Below are 23913 nucleotides of genomic sequence, written 5' to 3'. Positions count from 1 at the left end.
TTTGGATTTAACGAGAAATTGTTTTTATCATGTATCATTTATTAAAACATTTATAATTAAAACCTTAACACCTTTAAAATTAATATTATTTATTTATTTAGCAAAATGCCAAGCCGGACCCCAATCCGGAACCCGGAACATCCGGATGAAAGGGAGAGACGCTACCACACCACCACGGAGATCGGCTAAAAATTATTATTTTATTTTTGTTATGTTTGTTATTAATTTTATTTATTTTTGTGGTGAATCTATTTGAAACCCACAGGCTGGCCTAGTGGTTAACTCGTCGTCGCAAATCAGTTGTTTAACTGCTGATTTTTGAAGTCGATAGTTCTGACAATCAAATCATATTAAAAGTTAGTTTCTTTTTCATGGATTTGAATATTAGATCAGTGGATACCGGTGTATTTCTTGTGGTTGGGGTTTAATTAATCACATGTCTGAAGAGGAATGGTCCGCCTAAATCTGTATAGACTACACCTAATTTATATGTCATACACACCATCTTTATCTCATTGGTCCGTAGGGGAGGGGGGGGGAGATTGCTTATTGTTCTCTAGTTGAACAGACTGCAGCCTGCGCATTAGGAAAAAAATCCCTTTCGGCACGCCGGAAGACGGAGGTAGATTTCACTGGTGCTAAATAGGAGTTAAAAAAATGTTCACTTTATAGTTAAGAAATATTCAAATTTACTCAGTACGACAATGGTTGCATGTGAAAAAAGTTTCACATGTTTAGCATACAAGCCCCATCTTACAATTCCAGCAAAACTTTGGTCATCCCTTGCCGTAAGCCTTGTTCATATCAAAACTTGTTTCAGACAAAAGTTTTAGGTAATGTTTAGAGGATTAACGACCACTTTAAACCGATTCTGTGCTTATAAACTATGCCTATTAAAGGAAGTGCCTATTAAAGAAGATTTTTTTGTCTTTGAAACCCATTTTTCAACCCCCTGGTTGGTGATATAAAAAAAAATTACTTTTATAAGTTTTAGATCCTTATCCAAAGAATATTAAGAACTTTAAACGAGTTCGATATTTTACTTAATAAGAAAGTTATAGCGATATTTTATTTTTTCGAAAAAGCCCCATTCTGATGGTCCGATTTTGTCCATTAACGAACTCGACCAAGATTTTTGGGTCGTATATTTTTTGTATCAATTTAAAAGTGATTGACGCAAAATTACGGCAGTTATCGTTTCCACAAGAAAGTGAAATATATATTTATATATAAACTTTTCAACTGACGGTGGTTTTGGGGTCTGGGGGATGTGAAACGCGAAGATATATCGAAATTTTCCCGAAATACCTTTACTTTTTGTAATACCTTTACTTTTTCCATTTATTAATTATATTTTTTATGATTTTTTAAATCATGGTTTACTGAATAAATAAATAGTTCATTTTAACGAATTAGCACGTCTACAATTCTGACGTTAACTGTGTAGTAATAGACTTGTTTAAGTATGTAACGATCTGAATAAAATTTATCTTTTATACGAATTTTTTTTAAAGAAACATAAATTTTTATGAAAATAAAATATAGAGATAATTTAATTAATTTTGTTATTACTCTATTTATTTAAATAAAATTTATGTAAAGATATTTTGCTAAATTTATTTGAGGTAATGTATTGTAAGTATTTTGTTACTTTCCATTTGCCAAGATAAAAGTTATTCATTAAGATAATTGTAAGAGATTTGATTCTTCATTAAAAATAATATGTATAAAAATAAAATGAATGAATGTAATAAAATTATAATTGAGGTATTTTTTTTTGTTAATACATTTTTCTTTCCTATATTCTTTACATAAAACAAACTTCAATTTTAAACCTAAACAAACTATATCGACTGAAAGCATTAATCATTGATTAAAATGTTGTATTATGTTTCAAGCAGCTTTTGTCGCTCATAAAAATTCATCTCATCAAAATTTTTCCAGCGAATGATACCACTGTTGTCAAATAAAGCTATGCCTCTTATGACTTACAATTAAGGGTAAATTAGGTAGTTTTTTTGTGGTTTTTAACCTAAAATAATTGCTTAAAATGGGTCGCAGAACTATACCTGCATAATTATTCATAAAATTATTGTAAAATATAAAAAAATTGATGTTACAGATATTTTTATTTTTTAAATTGCCTGTAAACAAATAAAATTTTGCAACAAAATTTGTATAGAATTTGATTCTGACAAAATTTATGTACGTACTGTGAACTGAAAACTCCCAAAACAATAAAATTGTTAAGGTTTCGACGAAAGTTTGCCGTCAATTAAAAACAACAAAAATGGAAAATCTAAATTCAAAAATTTATTTATTTATAGTTCTTCAAAAAGAACAGTTTTTGAAGTTATTTATAGTCCGAATCAAAAAAGAACAGATGTGTATGAAAGGCGAGATAATAATTGTTATATATTTTTCCTACTTCATTTTCTCAAACACAAAAATAAACACCGTTAAATATTTTCTTCATTAATAATATTTTACTAAAAGTTTCATCTTCAGAACTTTCATTTACATAAGAGTATTTTACTATTAAAACAAGCTGTAGTATATTTTCTTTTAAATTTTATTATTTCAACTATACATTATCAAGATTTTGTACGCTATCTAGTATTATCAGGTACTGCTATCTGGCGGCGCGATTCGTAAATGGGTTAGGAGAAAAAAATATGGGTTAGAAGAACAAAAATTTCACTATTTCAAATTAAAAAACGTGAAATTACGAAGATTATCATATATTTATAAAAAAAAACCTAATTCATTAAGAACATCTATTTATAAGTAGCTTTATTCATCAAAATTATTTTTTAAAAATATTTTAAACAATTTAAAAAAATTTGAAATGTCGATTTGTAAGTTCTTCAGAGTATTTTCAAGTTCTTTCTTCAACCCCCCCCCCCCAACAGTAAGATCACGCATTTATATTATGTTCTTGGGGGTTTCTTCTGGAATAACATGATACCGATTTATATTACTTTAATAATAAGTCTTTCGGTGTGGACAAACTCTCATCGGCGTCATTATACCGAACGACTTGATATGAAGAAGAAATTTTGTTCTATAAAGAAAACGATAAAAACGTGATGAAACCTGTGTATAATATGGCAGACACGGTCGCACGGTTGTGTGTTATTAATAACCTAAACATTTTAAATACGATTACTAATATTTATTTATATTAAAAGCAGCTGGTGAGAGGTTATTTTAGTATTTTTGTATAAAACCCATTAAGAACAATATTTAATGCATTATAATATACGTTAAAAGAGTGTAGGATGTTTGGAGATCTAGATAATGAATTAAAGAGATGAATTAACTAAATTTGAAAAAAAATTAATTGGTTATAAAAAGATAGTACAAAATAAAAATTTTTGATTTTTTTTTAAACGATTAAAATTAAAAACATAAATTTAACTGTTTATCCAGAAAATTTTGTTGAATATTATACGGGTAATTATTTGAAATAAAAGCGTATAATTTTAAAATACCTCCCAAAGAAACTTTAAAATTTATATTGGTATGAACATCAAGGCCAACTTTTTTTCTATTGATCGAAAGGTGTTTAGACTGGGTAAACTATTCTTAAGTCTGTCTTCCATACTTTTGATAAGGTATGTTCGGAAATTTCTTCAAGTTATTTTAATTCAGTTTGGACTTCCCTTCTCTATCATTTTCTTACAATTTTTTCTTCAACACCCTCACCCCTGTAAAATCACGCATTTATATTGTGTTCTTGAGGGTTTCTTTCGGAATAACATAATATCGATTTATACTACTTTCATAATAATTCCACTATTTTTCCTCAATTCTACGATATTAATTCCCGAATTTTTATGAACAGTTCATAATTTTTAAAAAGTTGACAACGTGATTGAGAAATTTTTCTAATTGTATTTAACGCCATTTCTCTAGAAATTAAAATGTGTAACAGTAATTAGCAAAATTATTTGGAAAGAAGAAAGGGCAAAAATATTTTGATTTTTTTAAATGCTCGTATTTTTTTGATTTTTGAAACTAAGTTATTAATTTTAAATAAAAAAAAATTCTCTCAAATAAGTCAGAATTTGTAGCTCACGAAAGTTATTTAGTCATTAGAATTAAAGGTTTCCCTATCCCTTTTGTTTGATTCTCAGAAAAATCATTCTAATGTTGACCGCGACTTAAACAATAACGACTTAACGTAAAAAATAACCTTCGTTTTTCCAGACCCAAGATGGGGCTTTACTCCTTCTTACTCCAAAGAAAAAACTTTTTATTTGTGTTCATATTTTAAAATGAGATGCAATTAAAATCCATATAAAATTATCTTGATCTTTCCGACTGGTTTTATTTGTGTTTTAAAAATATCTTTTAATTTATTGGTGGAGGTATAGGAATGAACGAGATTAAAAATAAGTTACCCTACTTTAGCAGTCTTCAAAAAATTCCCAGTTTAGTTTTCAACTACATCGAGGTACCTACCTACCCCGATATACTCATTGATTAAAGGAAAACTACTTCGTTGTCCAATTTTTGTGAAACTTGAATGGCATCACACAACAGTCCCTGCCTCAATTTATCAACTTATATTATTCCATTTCCGAAATTTTAATAAAATCAAACAGAAACACACACACACACACACACACACACAGTGTTTGTAGAGTGGTAGTGTCTCCACTGATCATGCGAAGGTCCCAAGTTCGAATCCCCTAGAGGCATAACATTTTTATATACGATAAATATTTCCATTGGGCTAATAAGCAGTTGATGCCGGTAAAACTCGTAAATTTCTTTGAAAACATATAAAAATTTATTAAGTTTCAAGTAAAAATTTTTTATTCTTTTTATTGACATGTTATTTCTTATAAGAAAAATGAGAATTTAAATTTAGTTGATTGATTTCATTTAAATTAGCAGTATATTAGTATACGTTTATAAATTTATATATATATATTTTTAGAGGAATTTCCGTCAGACTTCAAAAAAAGTGTTATAGTCATGATACCAAAGAAAGCAGGGGCAGATAAATGTGAAGAATACAGAACAATTAGTTTAACTCATGCAGTTTAAGTTTTGATGCAGTTTTGATGCAGTTTTGCATCAAACTAATGCAGTTTTGATGCATGTTTAAGTCATGCATCAAAAATCTTAACTAGAATTCTATACAGAAGAATTGAGAGGAGAGTGGAAGAAGTGTTAGGAGAAGATCAATTTGGTTGCAGGGAAAGTATAGGGACAAGGGAAGCAATTTTAGACCTCAGATTAATAGTAGAAGGAAGATTAAAGAAAAACAAACCAGCATACTTAGCGTTTATAGACCTAGAAAAGGTATTCGATAACGTAGACTGGAATAAAATGTTCAGCATTTAAAAAAAATTAGGGTTCAAATACAGAGATAGAAGAACAATTGCTAACATGTACAGGAACCAAACAGCAACAGTAACAATTGAAGAGCATAAGAAAGAAGCCGTAATAAGAAAGGGAGTCCGACAAGGATGTTCCCTATCTCCGTTACTTTTTAATCTTTACATGGAACTAGCAGTTAATGATGTTAAAGAACAATTTAGATTCGGAGTAACAGTACAAGGTGAAAAGATAAAGATGCTACGATTTGCTGCGCAAGAACTATCGCATGAAAATAAACAAGAACAAAACAAAAGTAATGAATTGTAGTAGAAATAACAAAGATGGACCACTGAATGTGAAAATAGGAGGAGAAAAGTTTATGGAGGTAGAAGAAATTTGTTATTTGGGAAGTAGAATTACTAAAGATGGACGAAGCAGCAGCGATATAAAATGCCGAATAGCACAAGCGAAACGAGCCTTCAGTCAGAAATATAATTTGTTTACATCAAAAATTAATTTAAATGTCAGGAAAAGATTTTTGAAAGAATATGTTTGGAGTGTCGCTTTATATGGAAGTGAAACTTGGACGATCGGAGTATCTGAAAAGAAAAGATTAGAAGCTTTTGAAATGTGGTGCTATAGGAGAATGTTAAAAATCAGATGGGTGGATAAGGTGACAAATGAAGAGGTATTGCGGCAAATAGATGAAGAAAGAAGCATTTGGAAAAACATAGTTAAAAGAAGAGACAGACTTATAGGCCACATACTAAGGCATCCTGGAATAGTTCCTTTAATATTGGAAGGACAGGTAGAAGGAAAAAATTGTGTAGGCAGTCCACGTTTGGAATATGTAAAACATATTGTTAGGGATGTAAGATGTAGAGGGTATACTGAAATGAAACGAGTAGCACTAGATAGGGAATCTTGGAAAGCTGCATCAAACCAGTCAAATGACTGAAGTCAAAAAAAAAATATATATATATATATATTTTTATATAAATCGAAAAGATGATACTGTGGTCAATGAATAAAAAAACATTCTATTTATTTAAAAAAAATTATATTATCAAAATTTATCTTAATAGTTAAAAAAAGAAACTGTATTTTATTATGTTATATGACAGTAAGCGTGACAGGTTGGTCAACAAAATACCTCATGTAAATATATTAAAATCGTCATTCTATTTATTCCTCCTTACGAACATACAAAACGTGATGCAATTTCTGAATTAAATTATGAAGGTATTTTAACAAAAAAAAATTCTTATAAAGAAGTTTTTTATTTTTATTTTGAAAAAAACACGTTTTTTCTTTTATTTCCCAGTATTAGATTAATAACTTACCGCTTTATTAAATTTAATAAATGATATTTTGTAAAAAAGTTGTAATATTTTATTTTTTGAAAACATTTTACCAATATTTTACGTTATCTTAAAACAATCAACTTTTTAGCTAAATTTTTTTAATAAAAGGATACACTAGTAAAATAAAAAAAATAAAAAAAGATGCATGTGAAAATAAATAATGCTTTAGTTTACTTAAGGCGTATTATTAAGTTATAAAGTTTTTGTATTTATTTTAACCAAAGCGGCGATCAGTTTTGTTCGGGTTTCAAACTACGATGATATCTTCTTGAAAAGAAGTTATTAGCGAAGAACAAAGCGAGCATCCATCATGGCCAACCTCTATTACAAAATCACTCCAATTAGCTTGTATTTCTGAATTCAAAGCTTTATAATTATTAAAAATAGGAAATCTCCCATAGGAAGAATAATACTGAGAGAGTATACAATTATATATTGTAGTCCGTCACGAGCCAGATTCTTTATATCAAGCCACGATTTGCCTATTTTCCGTTTAAATTCTTAATTGCTTCGGTTCGTTTATCCCTAAAATAACAACACGAAAAAGATTTCACAACTACTTCTTTATTTCATAAATAGTAATATACTTGATGTATAAACAATAAAAACACGCATAGTTAATTATTAATTTAAATTAATAACCCTTTAAAAATTGCAATCCTCATTGGTAAAAATACGAGTATAATAAGGGACGGATTGACTTATAATAAAAAAAGTTTTGGATTTCATTATATAATTTGTAACAGGGAAACGTCTTTTTTATTATTATAACGTTACAGTAATTTTACAATCTGTTCAGAATTAAAATTGAAGAATAAGTAAATAAACTAAATTTGGAATGGAAATTAAGAAGCTACAAACCCAGTGGTTTGTAACTTAAAAGTTAACAACGAAAAGAAATGAAATTGAAGAGGAATTCATAAAGCTGGTTAACAAATCCACTTAACTGAATCGATATATCAAATCAAGAATATTGTTTCTCATTAAAATAAAAAAAATCGCTGATAGTGTTATCCAATAAATTGACTACTGTATTATTTCAATGCCGAACCAAACGATTTTGATATCTTTGACTGATCAGAGAGAATTTTGCCTGACGGTTCGTAATTTAAAATCATTATATATGAGGTTATTGCCTACATACCAAGGTACGTTTAATATTTTTTGCAGTTTTTAGTCTAATAACATTCAAATATGTCAATATTGAAATTGCTTGCTGTACCCCACAATTCAAGCCCATAAGTCCAAATTGATTTCAAGGTAGATTTATAAATTAATAATTTATTTTCTACCGGGAGCCGAGATCTGTATCTTATTAGCAAGTATATGTTTTTAAACTTTAGGTATAACTGCATTCGCGTGGATTTAATATGTTTTATCCAAGTAAGTCGCCGGTCAAGATGAAAACCTAAATATTTATATTCTTCAAAACCTGGAATTGGAATATTAAAAATAGAAACAGTTGGACAGTTTTCCTTCCGAAGGGTGAATGTGATGTGCTTCGACTTTGTTTCATTTATCTTTATTTTCCGATAAGCCAGGATTCGAGAAGAGTGAGATAAACTTGAATATAATAAGATGCAGCAGCTGGATTTTAATGGACAGCAAGAATTGCATTATCGTAACCAAACATTGCAACGATTGTATCTGCCGTAATTGGCAAGTCTGCAGTAAACAGAACACAATGATGGATCTGAGAACGCTCCTCTCAAGAAGCGTTGATTTTATTAGGAACAAATCCGTTAAAACTTCTTTATGTTTGACTTGAAAATATCTATATTTTAGGTAACATTTTAGCACTACGTAGAAAACATGCGGTAACAATTCTATTAATTTATTACATTACATGCCAAACTTGTCAACAGCTTGACTGACATCAAATAAAACCGTTGAACAGTATTTTTTGTTGCCTAGAACATGATTTATAACGTTAAAAATTCTGTTTGCTTGCTCCACAGTAGCATGTTTCTTCCTAAACCAAAATTGCTGATTTGGAATTTCATCATTTATTAACTGCTTTATTCTTTTTAAAAAGATCTTTTCAAACACTTTAGAGAGAACTGGAAGCAGACTGATAGACCTATAAGATTTAACATCTGTTGGTTCTTTACCCGGTTTTGGTATAATAATTATTTGTGAAATTTTCTACGGACAAGGAAAATGACCAATTCGAATAACAACATTAAAATTAGAGTGATTAACGTATCGTTTGTCAAGGTAATGGTTGAAGAACCTAACCGGTGATTAGATCATATCCCGGCGCCTTTGTTGGATGTACTTCGTTGTTAATCACTGAAGAGACCTAGTAGATTGTAAAGCATTTAATTGGTAAGAGCATTTGAAAATGAGAAATCAAATATTTGGAAATTTTCCCAATTTCATTTGGATCCGTTTCGATATTTTTGTGTTGGAACACGTCGGAAAAGTGCTCAGCAAATAAGTCGCCTTCTCATGAAAACTTCTTGTTCATGTTCTTTTATTTTTACGGAGAGGAGGAATAGACTGATGGGGTTTCTTTAACGATTTTGTAGCTTTCCATAAAGTATATTCAGAAGACTGCCTATCAGAGATATCTTCAATATAGGATTGAAACGAAATGTGTTTTAAAGTTTGAATTAATCTTCTTAATTCTTCATAAACTCTGTTAAACCTTCATCAGAGTAACGAATTCTCTGCCATACGCGTCGTAGTCTCCGGCGTTCTTCTATCTTTCTCTGATGAAAACCGGATACGTATTTTGAGCTGGGGGAGCAGAATCTAAATTGGGAGTGGAGCCCACGATGCTGACTGAATGAATCAATTTGGTCAGTTCTTGCACTGCATTATCCACATCGGCCGGTGATTTTAAAGGCACATCCAACCTTGTATTTTCCCTTCAAAAAGTCTTGAAAACGTCGTTTATTGGGCAATTTATTAAAGAGAGTGAGAGATCGAGCAGTTAGTATAACGTCAAAAGATATCGTAAGCACAACAGATGTATGATCTGACGACAAGTCAAAATGTGGTTCAACATGTAAATAGATTTCAAAAATACCTTTGAAAATGAAAAAATCCAGGAGATCGGGAATTTTATTAAGATCTGTAGTACTGTAGGTTGGTTCTCCAGAAGAGAAACACTCCAAATTATTGTCAGTCATTGATCTGAAAAGTTACTTGTCTTTTGATGATGTTAATCACGATCACCAGTGTAGGTGGTTAGAATTCCAATCTCCACCACAGTGAATCTTGGGCCCAAGGATCTAAAGAATGATGTAAACTGATCCGCTTTCACAGCATGTCTTAGTGGGCAATAAGCAGAAGAGACAGAAATTTTGATCGTTCATGTTGGACAACCACGGTAATGGCTTGTAAAAAGTCCTTTTTGTGTTTAAGAGATATATAGTGAGAAAAGGTACTTTTAACAATAACAGCAGTACCGCCGTGTGCATTCCCTGATGGGTGAATGGTCAAATATATTGTATAGCCATGAAACTTGACAAAATGTCTTTCAGTAAATCTTCTTTAGATATAAGCATTGTGTCTATTTCGTTAATATTTAAGAAAGCTTCTGATTCTAGTTTTTGTCTGACAACCCGTTAGCATTCCAAAATGGCCAATCTAAAACAGTTGTTCATTTTTTCTTAAGACAATTTATGAATAGTCCAATGATTCTATCCATCATATTTTGAAGGATTTGTTCAAATCTTTGAAACATACGATCCACGACATTCATGAACTCATGAAAATTTTGGTTATCAATAGTTTTTTGATGATAGGGATTATTCATATTAACTTTTTCAGCTTAGGTAGAACATAAATATTCAGCCTATTCAGCTTAACCTTACTCGAGTTAGTTACACGAACATCTTCTCTTTTAGAATTCAGATTGTTATTATTGACATTAGTAAAATTATTATTATTATCATTACCAGTAGAATTTTTATTAGTTGCAACTCTGGAAGATAGGGCAGGTTTTGGAGAATAGACGTTAGTTTTACACTGTTGATAAATTTTTTACCCTTTGTAACTCGCTGGGTGTTGATCGCCGCAGTTGATACAGCAAGCTAGTACCTGCGGTGCCTTAGAACAGGCTATTGTGGCACGGTCTGCACTTAAGTTTACACAACGGTGCGGGCGATTGCATAGATTTTTGGTATGCCCACGGCGTTGGCAATGTTTGCATTGGACCACTACTTTTTTATCATACTGAGCTTCAAAGTTTACGAAATACAGTGGCAGCGGTTACTTCGTTTGACGATGTAGATCGTTAGTAATGTTTCTAACCTCGTGGCCTAACTTCACTTCATCAATGATTACTGATTTATCTTCAGACTGATGCATGCTTCGCATGACCACTCTATATCTCCTTCACGTTTAAGTTTACATATACAGTGACTGATATTGTTTTCAAGCATTTTTGAACTAATAATTTTATATGTTTCAATATCAACTGCCAGAACTTTTACCGTCTGGCCCGATTTCATCGTCAATTTGTATTTCATAACATTACTATTAGGAAATAATTATAACAGAAAACTTTTCAATTCAGTTATTGCCTTAACGCCGGTTTTAATGTTTTTGCATGAAAACCTTCGGTGTCAACAATTTTTTCAAGAAGACTAAATTTATTTGACATAGGGACAGCAAAAGGTTGCTGATCGACTGATTGATTGATCAACTGATTGTACGCGAATATTAGGTTCAGTATAATTTGTGCGTGGCGTTTTTTTGCCACTGGAATTTTATCGTTCTGCCAACTGACATTTTCATTTTGTATGATATTGCTTGGTAGGAAGGGTTTGCCCCTCACTAAAACCCGTAATATTACTTTCACTCTCTGCTCCTGAAAAGTCACTCATGTTATCGATAATTTTGTTACTAATTAACTTACGCCGCGTCGATTTCAGAGGATCGCTGTCAGCACACTTTAGAAGCCCACGTATTCTATTACCTTGTAGGTTAGGGTTTACATGAGATAGTTAAATTATTGTTTAGTTAAATTATAGTTAAATTAATTATAGTAAATTATTGTTTAAAGGCGATGATTCGCCATTGCTAGGAGTAACAGCTTGTAGCTGGTCCGTATCAATGCGTTATAGAAGATTTTGTCGCTTATTCAAAAACGACACCGAGTTAAAATATTCCTTCTTGAGACAATAATAAAATATAATACACAATAACGTCTATAGATAACATAGTCTACAATATGTTATCTATATGTTAACATATACAATATGTTACATTGTTATACTCAGTAAAAATAAATTTTCACTAGAACTTACTAGATACGTCTGTCTTACACAAAATCAGCTGTTGCACTACATTCATCTAGTAGAGGAAAAATTTACTTCTATCATACCTACCAAACCAAGGCTTTTAGAAGACTTTTTCTCTTGGAATATTTTTTTTCTTGTAACTAGTTTCTGTTTTGTTTGAGTAACCATAACCAGGAAGAATATTCTGCTCAAGAGCAGTACTTCCTCAGCTCAATTAAAAAAAAAAAAAAAAATTAGAATATAAAATTATATATAAATTTAAAATATATGTATTATAAAAAACTGAAAAATATCAAAATTGGAGTACATCTTCTACCGTGAAATATTAAAAATTGAGGAACTTATTCCGTGAAAGATTTTACGACTAAACCAAAACTATATATATATATATATATATATAGTCGCGTCTTCCCACGCGCTATATGTTTACTGTATATACTACCCGGTCAGGGTCGCTTCACTCGCCCGACCGTCTAAACAGGGGGTTTCGCCGTCTGGACCCCGACTCATTCGTTATCCTCATAGTTGTTATAATATTAAATATTTTACAGATATTCATTAAAGAAAAAAATTAATAATTTTACATCATTATATTTATGTTGCCATGGTAACAGATATATAATAACGAATTAAAAGGATACTTTTTTCTTTAATGAATATCTGTAATTGACAAATTCACTTCCGAGGGGGCTAGGGCCACGACCTGTGGCTTAAAACCTTCCTGGTGTAACACAAATGTTTCCTGAAAATTTGAAAGCAATCAGTTGGCTGATAATTTTTTGCGTGATGCTATTGCAAACAGACAGACTATGATTTTTTAACGCAGCTCTAATCCCAATGTTTTCCCGTTTTACCCCAAAACACAGATATAATTTTAGATAAGTCCTTCGCAACAAGAATTATAAATCGTTGAAACGAATGAATCGTTCGTGCGTTTCATTCAAAATAAAAATGTGAGAACATCAGCAAACAAACCAACGCATCGTGGTTTTTTTTTGGTCACACACACACGAACACACACTCACACACACACACACAGTAATTTAGATTCTATTTGATTTAATTCTTGATCCACTGAAATATTTTATTAAAATTCATTCGTAGTATATAAATCATACAATACTGTTCCCGCAAAGTGGGTAAAGGAACCCCTTTTAAAATTTCGAAAACCTTAATTGTATACAAAAATTCTATTTGCTTTAAATTTTTTGAACGACCATTAATTTCATTTGACATAATAAAAATGATTAATAATTAAATAAAATATAGAAATTAGGTAAGATAAATGAAATTAGATTGTTAATATTACATAGATTCTAAAAATCAATTAACGGTTTGGATTTTGCAAATGATTTACTGCTAATAGATAACTAAAAAAAAAGATGAGAACTTCTCGATGAAACAGCAGAAAATATAAATAAAAAACGGAATACATGATAATGAATACAAATTTTACAGAAACTGTAAACATCTAAAACAGAAATATAAAGAAACAAACATTTTTCAAATACCTAGGAGAAATATCATATAAAATTAAAAAGTTTTGGTCGTTCTGCGCAAAAAGATCGAATTTTCGTTATTTTAATTTATATAATATATTTTATATATTATAACGGCATAGATGAAGTCCTACGCAAGAACTATCGCATGAAAACAAACAAGAACAAAACAAAAGTAATGAAATGTAGTAGAAATAACAAAGATGGACCACTGAATGTGAAAATAGGAGGAGAAAAGATTATGGAGGTAGAAAAAGTTTGTTATTTGGGAAGTAGAATTACTAAAGATGGACGAAGCAGGAGCGATATAAAATGCCGAATAGCACAAGCTAAACGAGCCTTCAGTAAGAAATATAATTTGTTTACATCAAAAATTAATTTAAATGTCAGGAAAAGATTTTTGAAAGTGTATGTATGGAGTGTCGCTTTATATGGAAGTGAAACTTGGACAATCGGAGTATCTGAGAAGAAAAGGTTAGAAGCTTTTGAAATGCGGTGCTATAGGAGAATGTTAAAAATCAGATGGGTGGATAAAGTAACAAATGAAGAGGTATTGCGGCAAATAGATGAAGAAAGAAGCATTTGGAAAAAATATAGTTAAAAGAAGAGACAGACTTATAGGCCACATACTAAGGCATCCTGGAACAGTCGCTTTAATATTGGAAGGACAGGTAGAAGGGATAAATTGTGTAGGCAGGCTACGTTTGGAATATGTAAAACAAACTGTTAGGGATGAAGGATGTAGAGGGTATACTGAAATGAAACGAATGGCACTAGATAGGGAATCTTGGAGAGCTGCATCAAACCAGTCAAATGACTGAAGACAAAAAAAAAATTTATATATTTTTTTCGCAAGAAATATACAAAACATAAATTAAATGAGAAAACAAAAAGCGGTATAATCTTTGTTATTGATTTTTTATTAACATATATCTTATATTCATAAAAAAATTAAATTATTATAACCATAATTTGATGAAAAATATCGAGTAGATCCATCACACACGCATCAAATTTAAACTTGCACACCACTGTAACTCGCTGCATCAGGGCGATCTGATATTGAGGTTATGTTGACTGTTGTCGACCTTAAATTGAGCGTTACTCAGCAACGACTGAATCAATCTTCATAAAATTTTCACTCGCACAACTTCAGGCAGATTACTACAGCGTATATAAATTTAAATTAAATTTATTTAGTATTTTTGATGAATTTCAAGCTTCAAAATCAAGAAAGGTTTTGGGACATTTAAGCGTAACTCAAGAACGACTCAACCAAATTCATTAAATTTTCACATCTTCAAATAAAATACTAGCATATCTAAATTTCAATAAAATTGATTGACTAGTTTTGGAGATTTTCGAGTCACAAAATTTTATATATGAAAGCTATTTTTGAAATTTTCTAGCCCCAAATTTTATACAAAGGCTTATAGGAAGTGTTCCGGGAAGTATTAGCCGAACTTCAGGAACTGATTTAGGACACTAAAATGAGCAATAAAGTTCATATCGATTTGATAATATTTTGGCTGTTTTTATTTCCACTAAATGTAATAAAAAATATTAATATTAAATAATAAAAGTAAATTAATAAAAATTATCAGCTTGCATTACGATGAGCAAGCGTACTGCCAGTTAATTGTCTGTCAAGTTAAAGTTCAAATCCTAGTTAAGATAGTTACTATTTTACGGGTTGGATACTAGATAGTGTACACCGAAAAGTGTTCTTCGGTGGTTGGGTTTCAATTAACCACACATCTCAGGAGTGGTTGATCTGAGACTGTACAAGAATACACTTCATTATATTCATATACATCATCCTCATTCATCCTCTGAAATAATATCTTACGGTGGTTCCGGAGGCTAAACAGAAAAGAAAAGAAAGAAGAATGTTAATTCTCTGCAACAACTTGGTTGTTTGTCAACGAATTTTTACAAATACGGTGTCATTTTGTTTAAAATAAAATGTGTAATAAATTTTGTTTAATAAATGCTTAGTAAAAGTAAAATTTTAATCAAACAAATAATTATAAAGATATTAAAGATTAAAAAATTAAGATGGCCGGCATTTTGAAATTATGGAAGCTGACGTTTACAAATATTTTTATTTTGTAGAAAAAAACACTAGTCTTAGATTTGTAAAATGTAATTAAAGTAGGTTTCCCCGTTCCTGAGAAATAATATCTTTGTTGAAAATCATAAAATGGCGTCCAGAAGAAAAAAACAAAGCGAAATAGGATGGACTTATGTCGATATGAACGTTTTTGCTCATTTTAGTGTCCTGAATTAGTTCCTGAAGTTGGGTAATACGTCTCGTAACACTCTGTTTATGTAAAGTGGTCCAAAAATTTCAGGACAGCTTATCATTTCAGAAGTTGTAAAGAAATGAAACATTTGGATATACCAACATAAATTAGGTATGAGAGCCCACCTTTGGAGCATAACACAACAATGGTCACCATTTTGATCGTCGTTCATTTATTTAAATGGGAAGGGGGTCATGTGACGTATCAAAACTGATTGAAATTTTACCTTAAATTCATTTCTGGAATCAGATTTCACATAACTGTTACGGTGTAGGAGTTACTGGCATCCAAATGTTTGAAAATCTTATTCTTTTGCAGGTGAAATACGATTGCCTTGAAGAAGGAAGAGCGAATTGAGGTGATCTTCATGTCTGGTGAACGAAGCAGTCAAGTCGTTGCAGCAGATTTTAACAGGCAGTTTTCACAATGGCGACTGTTGTTGAATTATGGCCCAAAGTGTGTAATTTACATTGGTGTATCCACATGTTTCATTTTCTTTACAACTTCTGAAATAATAGGCTGTAGTGCGACTTTTGGACCACCCTGATATATATATATATGTAAGGAAATTATATTTTAAATGAATAGTATTTTTGTACTCCTCATACCTCAAAATTTAAAGAAAATCCAATTACACACCCCAATTCCTGCTTGCGGCTGAATACAATTCCATACTTTTCTTTGAAAAATCGCTAAAAATGAAATTAAGGCACAATCAGTTTTAAAACCAGAATTCGTCTACGGTTCAGAAATATTCCTTTTTCTGGATATAAACTAACATTAGAAAATCTTAAAAAAAAGAGAAAAATCCTATGAATATTTTAGGTCCAATCAAAAACAAAATGGAGATTAGGGTTTGAGACAAAAAAAAATCTCTGATATCTGCACTAAGACAACAGATGTCATCAGAGTAAGATGAGTTACCTTGTATGGACATCAAAAAGAGAATGAAAGAAGATAAATTAACAAAAAGGATGTACACTCTCTTTAATAGTACTTTAAAGCTTTTTTAAATTTTAATATTTTATTTCTTAATTGTGTCATCACATTGGGCTGAATCATTTGATATATTTTTAATGAAAAATGATGCAGATTTTATAGAGTGAAGGATAAACAAACATTAGTGCCAAGCATTATCCAAAAGTAAAATTTTCAAATGTTTTTACTTGTACTTTGTAGAACATTTTTTTGGGTACATTGAAACCAAATTTCATTAAAATGTTTCAACTTGTTCTTAAAATATAATTTTAAAAAAGGAACATAAAACGGCGGACTGAGGGAAAATTTTAGGGCATTTGTGCATATAAACCTTTATTTTTATTTTTTCCTAAATCAGTTCCTTATATTTGGTCAACAGTTCCTGGAAGACGCTGGAGATTGTTTACTTAAAATTAATTAAAAAGGTTTTAATTATTTTTACCTTCGATGTAATGAGGAAAAATATATACCAAAAAAATAGATCACCAGTGTATATTTATTAAATATCAATTGGTTACTGATTATGTAGAAACTAAAGTAAAATGATTTTGCCAGTAAATACAACCTCTCTTAATTTCTAATTGTGTTTTTGCAATGATTTTTATTATATCTTAAAGTTGTTTTTATTTGAAAAATATTAAAAATAAGGTAAGCAACCAATAATCTATTTAGGATTTAGCTAATAAACTTTCAGCAAATATCGGGTTATTTCATATAAAAACAAATTATAGGAATTACTTTTTCCTTTCTAAATAAAACTAGAGTACTGGACTTGTTGTTGTTGATAGATAGAAATAGGAAACAGTGGTAGAGGGGAAAGAGAAAAGATAAATGCTGGAAGGGGAAAAGAGGGAAAAGTGAAAAGAAAAAAGGGATAAAGTGAAAGTTTAAATTTTGTGAATTCCGTAATGTTCAGTTTTTAATGTTTATCAAACTTTCATTTGTGTTCTTTTAATATATATATATATATATATATATATATATATATATATATATATATATATATATACGCAAATCTAACAATGGCGAAGCATTACCGGGTAAGCTGGTGTGTTATATTACAGTAACAACTGAAAATCTGGCGTTTTCCAAAGAGCAATTAAAAAAAGGTGTTTATTTTTAAAAATTAATTTTATATCGTATATAAAATGTTGTAAACTTTGAACGGAAAGGTAAATCAATTTTTACTTTTTGAAATTCAGGCAGGAAGTATACCTCAAAAAAAAAAAATAAATAAACCGGGAAATAATGAGGGTTTTAAACTAAACGTATATATGTGGAAAACCGTTGATTATTTTGAGAATAAAGTTCTGTACATTGATGATATTATGACAAGTTATGATTACTCATATGAGAAATTTGTCGAGGTTATTATAATGAATTCGTTCACCCTTCTTATATTTTATTAAGGAAACGTAGAACACTTCACGTTAAGAGTAGTATATACCGGACCTATACCAATACAATACTCATTGAGTCTATTTACATGAAAAAAAAAAAAAACTGCATACGCAATTTCATACGAGTAGCAAGAGTATGCGTAGAGTTCCTGTAAAGGGGAATTGATCAATAGGGCTATTCTTTTGTTCTTCTCACAAACGTAATCTACATAGGCCTATACACTACACGTTAACATAATTCATAGTTCATCGAACCTTTTACATGAAGAACAAACGAGCCTAACCGCTGCTGTCGCTAAACCAAAATGTTGTTATGAATGGGGAATTTAACACCCAGGTGGCCTTTATATATGTATATATAAAACAATATATGTGTGGGTCAGTGATCCCCTTTCTATAGCAATCCGACCCTCTGTCTTCTAGATTAATATGGCGGTAGGGCAGGTTGTCTTACTTCAAATAGGGTTACTTCCAGCGGATAAAACTGGTATCAAATTTCTATGTACATCAATTTTAATGGAAAATTAACAAACGATAAATAAAAAAATAATGCACGATAATAAGCTAATATGAAATATAATACTAATTAATATTATGTAAAACTTCAGGATAAAATAATCTTTTGAATATATAAAAATTAAAAAAAAATGTTTAAGGCATTTAAAATAAAACTTTAATTAAAAAATATACAGAGTGTCCCGGGAATTGTTGACTAGATTTAAAGGATTGATTTAGGACAAAAATAAGCAAAACAGGTTTATATCGAGAAATGCGCTACTTCTGTTGATATACTTTAATGAAATTTGAAGTTTGAAACGACATAGAAGTTTGAAAATTTCAATATGATTTTTATTTAAATGTAATCATTTACAGCTCCTTAAATATTAATTTTAATAAAATATATTTTGTTAAAATGTTTAATTATTACTAATAATAGAAATTATTATTAATTATTTTTAATTTAATTAGTAAAGAAAAAGCAAAGACGCACATAATTGTCAGATTATAAAATGTTTACGATTAACTTAAACATTTTCTGATGTTTCACCTCTTTGTAAGCCGATTTGAATAAATAAGATATCATTTTGTTCATAATAAAAGACTTAACATTTTACAAAAAAAAAAAAAATAATAATAATAATACCGAGCGATTCAAAAAAGACTTCACAATATTAAAGGCACATAAAAATTTATTGAAATAACTTACAGATTCGGTTGAAGTCTCATTTTATAGAAAAAACATCAGGGTTTTTACCTAAAATTCACTTTTTTGGTTCGATATGGTTTCATTTGTAATGCGATGTACATTCAACTTAAAAGTCGATTTCATTCCAGACTGTAGCCAGAAAGTCGGGAGTTACCTCTACAGCTGCTGTGTTAATTTAAATCTTAGCTCAACAAGATCAACAGGAAAAGGAGATATTTAAACACGATCTTTAATTAAACCTCACAAGAAAAAATCTAGCGGTGAAAAATTTGAAACTAGGCCTTCACGACCGATCCACCGATTTGGGAATCAAATATCAAGAAAATCTTGTACTTCAGGCGGTAGGGGAAGTGGTTCCCCGTGTTACTGATTACAATGGTGTCCATCATCGTATAATTGAGGAATTAGACAATATTGAAGCACGATACCATTTATGGTTGCTTCCTGGAAGAAGAACGGGACGTACAGTCTTTGTTTAGTTAAAGCAAAAAAGCCATTGACCTTAGGGCTAGCACGAATGTGTTGCAATGTTTCATGAGGGTTTTCGCCATCCCATATTCGGCAATTATGAGTATTCACCTTGCCGCTAATGTGAAAGTTGAATCAGCACTAAAAATTACATCGTCTAAAAATGTATCTTTGTCTGCAATTCTATCCGTCACTTTTACACAAAACTGCAGCCAAGCAAATTTTTCGTCATCTACAATGTGTTCAACTGCAATTAATTTGTATAGCTTCAGATACAATCATTTACGTAATATGAGCCAAATAGTCTTTTTTTGCTTTTAAGATTGTGAATTCATTTTTGAATCACCCGGCATTTAAAGACTATTAATGATTAAAATTAATTAAATGACCGCCATTTTGAAATAAAAGATAAAAATTCCAAGCTTATTTATTTTGTAGAAAATGTTTTTGGATCAAAGTACGCTAAATTGAGATTGAGATAAATTAAGAATTGGAATTTTCACAAAAAAATGCAAATCTATTGTAATACAGAGACTTTTACAAAAAAAAAAAAAAAAAAAATTAAAAAAATGGCCGTTTGAAGGAAAGCGAGATACGGAATTTATCAACATGAACGTTTTTGTTTATTTTTATATTTTGAAACCCTTTAAGACCAACACTTCGGAAACAATCTGTATTTGTACAGATCTATATTTGTATCTGTATTTGTTTCAAGGTAACCTTTGACGTTTCGGAAACTTTAATAACTACAAGAATCTTTACATGAGGAACTTTTCCTATACTTTAGAATAAATTAAAAATATATTATTATTTTATATATTTCATCCACTTTTTAATGTGGAGGCAAACATAACTTTTTTAAAAGGAAAAAAAAAATTAATGACCTTTGAGTAGAAAGAATAATTTTAAGATGTTTCTATTTTTAACAATTTTTCTAAACACAACCATTAAAGAAGTAAAATAAATTTTTTTAAATGTTCTCCGTTAAAAAAATTTATAAATTTATTCTTTTTTTTTTTTTTTAGTAAATTTTTGGGTGGAAACCATGATTTTAGAAATCTTGTAGTTTTTTAAATTCAATTATTCAGCCAATTAAAGTTGCTAAAATGCATTACTTAGAAATTGTGAGAATTTTTATCTTACTGACAGCATTATACACAATGAAAATACAATTAACTACAGAATTATAATTATATAAAATACAAAGATAATTAATATGTAGGCCTAAATGTTTAACTGATATCGTTTGAATGGTGTTTATACACAACTCTGATACTGTCATTAATACATGTATTAATGACAGTCTAATGACATGTACTAATGACTCTTGTTTCCCGCTGGTCACTATATTAACCACTGGTAATAAATTTTTCAAATTCAAATTTCTCATGAACCATTTAACGTAGAAAAAAGATTTTTTATATGGATTTAATCACAACGCCTTGCATTATGAGGTAATACAATAACCATAACAGCCGTGTATAGTGTAGATATTTCACAAGGGATCAAACCACAGTACTTTTTTTCACTGACGTCATTGTTTAAGTCGTAGTATTTTAGTATTTTTTTTTTTGTTTATTTGATTCTTATGTACATTAGCGGTTTGTTATCTTTTATATAATTACTATGCAAACGTAAATTCAACAGAATAACGTGTGAACGTGACTTTTATGAAAGGAAGCAATAATTTAAATTATTTTTTTTAAAACCATACTTGTTCTTTATTCAAAATATTTTTATACATGTATCAAACGCAAAACATTTATATATATATATATATATAAGTTATATATAGTGTAAGTTATATATATAAGTTATATATAGTATATATAAGTTATGTGTATATATATATATATATATATATATATATATATATATATAAGTTATATATCTAATATATCAAAGTTAGACTTTATACTGGTTCAATTACACAAACGTACGCACGTATACTCTTTTACCTTTACCGAAATTTCAATTTTTTTTAGTTACAATTTTCTGAAATGTAGTTTTTTTTTAATATAAATAAATTTTACGTCAAATTAACCAGAAAAGTCTATAGTTTATATAAATATAAAAAAAAACAATATCACTGCTCATTAAAAAAAAAAAAAAAAAAAAAATAAAGAACTAAAAAACAATTGCAATTTTTTTACACCATATTTGTGCGCGCGCAACATAATCATATATTAACAAAAATTAATTTTTGTTAAACAATATAAATTAATAACACATTGTTTACATACCCTAATTTTTTCAGATTTTTTGGATGAAAAACAATTCAGTAATAGCAGGATAAACAAAGTTTACCGAAATTGTCGATTCGCGTGCGAAATAAAGCGGGAGGTTAAGGATTAAATAACAGTAATTGGTTGGTTTTTGTCCATAGTTATTAGGAAGAATTGAATATGTCCAAATAACACAAATAAATCAACTGTTTATTTCTTTTAATAATCATCAATAATTTAATTCTGTATAGCGTTACTGATATTTTAATTTTACTATTATAACAATAAGTGCCTAATCTTTTCGTAACGAGTAAAAAAATAATTGTTCTAACAAAATGGTTAGATTTTGGTTTAGAAGAATAAACGAAAATTATTGAATAACGTTAACAGAGTAATAATAAAATATAAAATTAATAAATAAATAGCGAGCAATCCTAGGCTCAATGTTCCAACTAAAGAAAGAAATAATAGATCTTCAGTTCTCTCAAAAACAACAAGCTATAAGGGGCTGAATAATTTTTGAACTTTGGAAACAAGTTAATGATAAAGTAATGAATAGATTATCAAATTTTTGAATGACGTATGGAAAATTGAAAAAATCCTACCTAATTGGAAAACAGCCTGAACCACCCATTACACAAAAATTTCATAAACCAGATTTTAACAATTACAGAAGAATTTAATTTCTAGGAATAACATACAAAATCCTCTCAAAAATATTGTAACGAGGCCGGTGTAACGGCTTTATTCTAAAAAGAGAGAGAAAATAAAGAAAGAGGAATCTAGAAGGAACCAAAAGGAATTTTTCATTTAGAATAACGTACCCGTTTAACAATTTGTTCTTTATAATACAGACAGTATAATACTAGAAAAGAAGAATTACCTGACAGGAAAAAAGGACTTGCAGAAAAACGTAGAAGGCGGGAACAATTTACTTATTTAGCGTATGGCACCAAAACACAACACCAATTACAGTCAAAAATTCCGAACAAAGATTTAACAAGTTAATATATGCTACTGATTCTGGAGTCGCCATCAGGAAATCTTCAGGATTTCCTTCATAAGCTGTCTTAGGGCAAACTTCTGTGATGTGTCTTACAATTTGATTTTCACCACACTCACAAAGAGGCGTCGGTGTTTTATCCCATTTATACAGGAAATAGGCGCACCTACCATGCTGAGTCCGTATTCTGTTTAGCGTTGACAATGTCTTACGTGGCAAGTCAAAACCCGGCGGCCTTTGACTAATACATGGGATTTGGTTATTCTGCTTGTGGTCCATTATTGACGTCAAGCGTCAGTTAGGTTAAATCTGTCCTCTGTGCAATTGCTGTTTTGATGGATGGCTTTCTAAATCGAAGGCGACCACGATTGGCATCCTCAATGTTCTCATATATCGTTAGGTTTCGATTGTCCATAATCTTCTTGGTTACCGGGAGCCATTCCACAGGAGTAGACCTGATAACCACGGCAATCATTCTCATAGTGTTATTAAGTTGAGTATCAATTCTATGAACATAAGGGCTGTTAAGCCACACTGGGGCACAATATTCAGCAGCCAAGAAGACCAGGTTCAGAGCCGATGTGCGCAAAGTGGAAGCCGATGCTCCCCACATTGTTCCACAGAACAACATTATGTGTAATGTTGTTTCTCGCTTTCAATTGGGTCGTCTGTGCAATTGGGTCTCCAAACAACTCACACTGTCGCATAAACAAACTCGTTTGGACATCTGCCAAAAACATTTGGATCGCTATGGTAACGAACGAGACATCTTTTTAGACAGAATCATCATTGTGACGAAATATGGATCCATCATTACGAGTCGCAGAGTAAACGGCAGAGTATGGAATGGAAACATCCAAATCAGCTCTGCAAA

This window comes from Lycorma delicatula, chromosome 1, assembly GCF_047948215.1.
Source record: "Lycorma delicatula isolate Av1 chromosome 1, ASM4794821v1, whole genome shotgun sequence".
Taxonomy (NCBI): domain Eukaryota; kingdom Metazoa; phylum Arthropoda; class Insecta; order Hemiptera; family Fulgoridae; genus Lycorma; species Lycorma delicatula.
Note: the sequence above shows the minus strand (reverse complement) of the source record.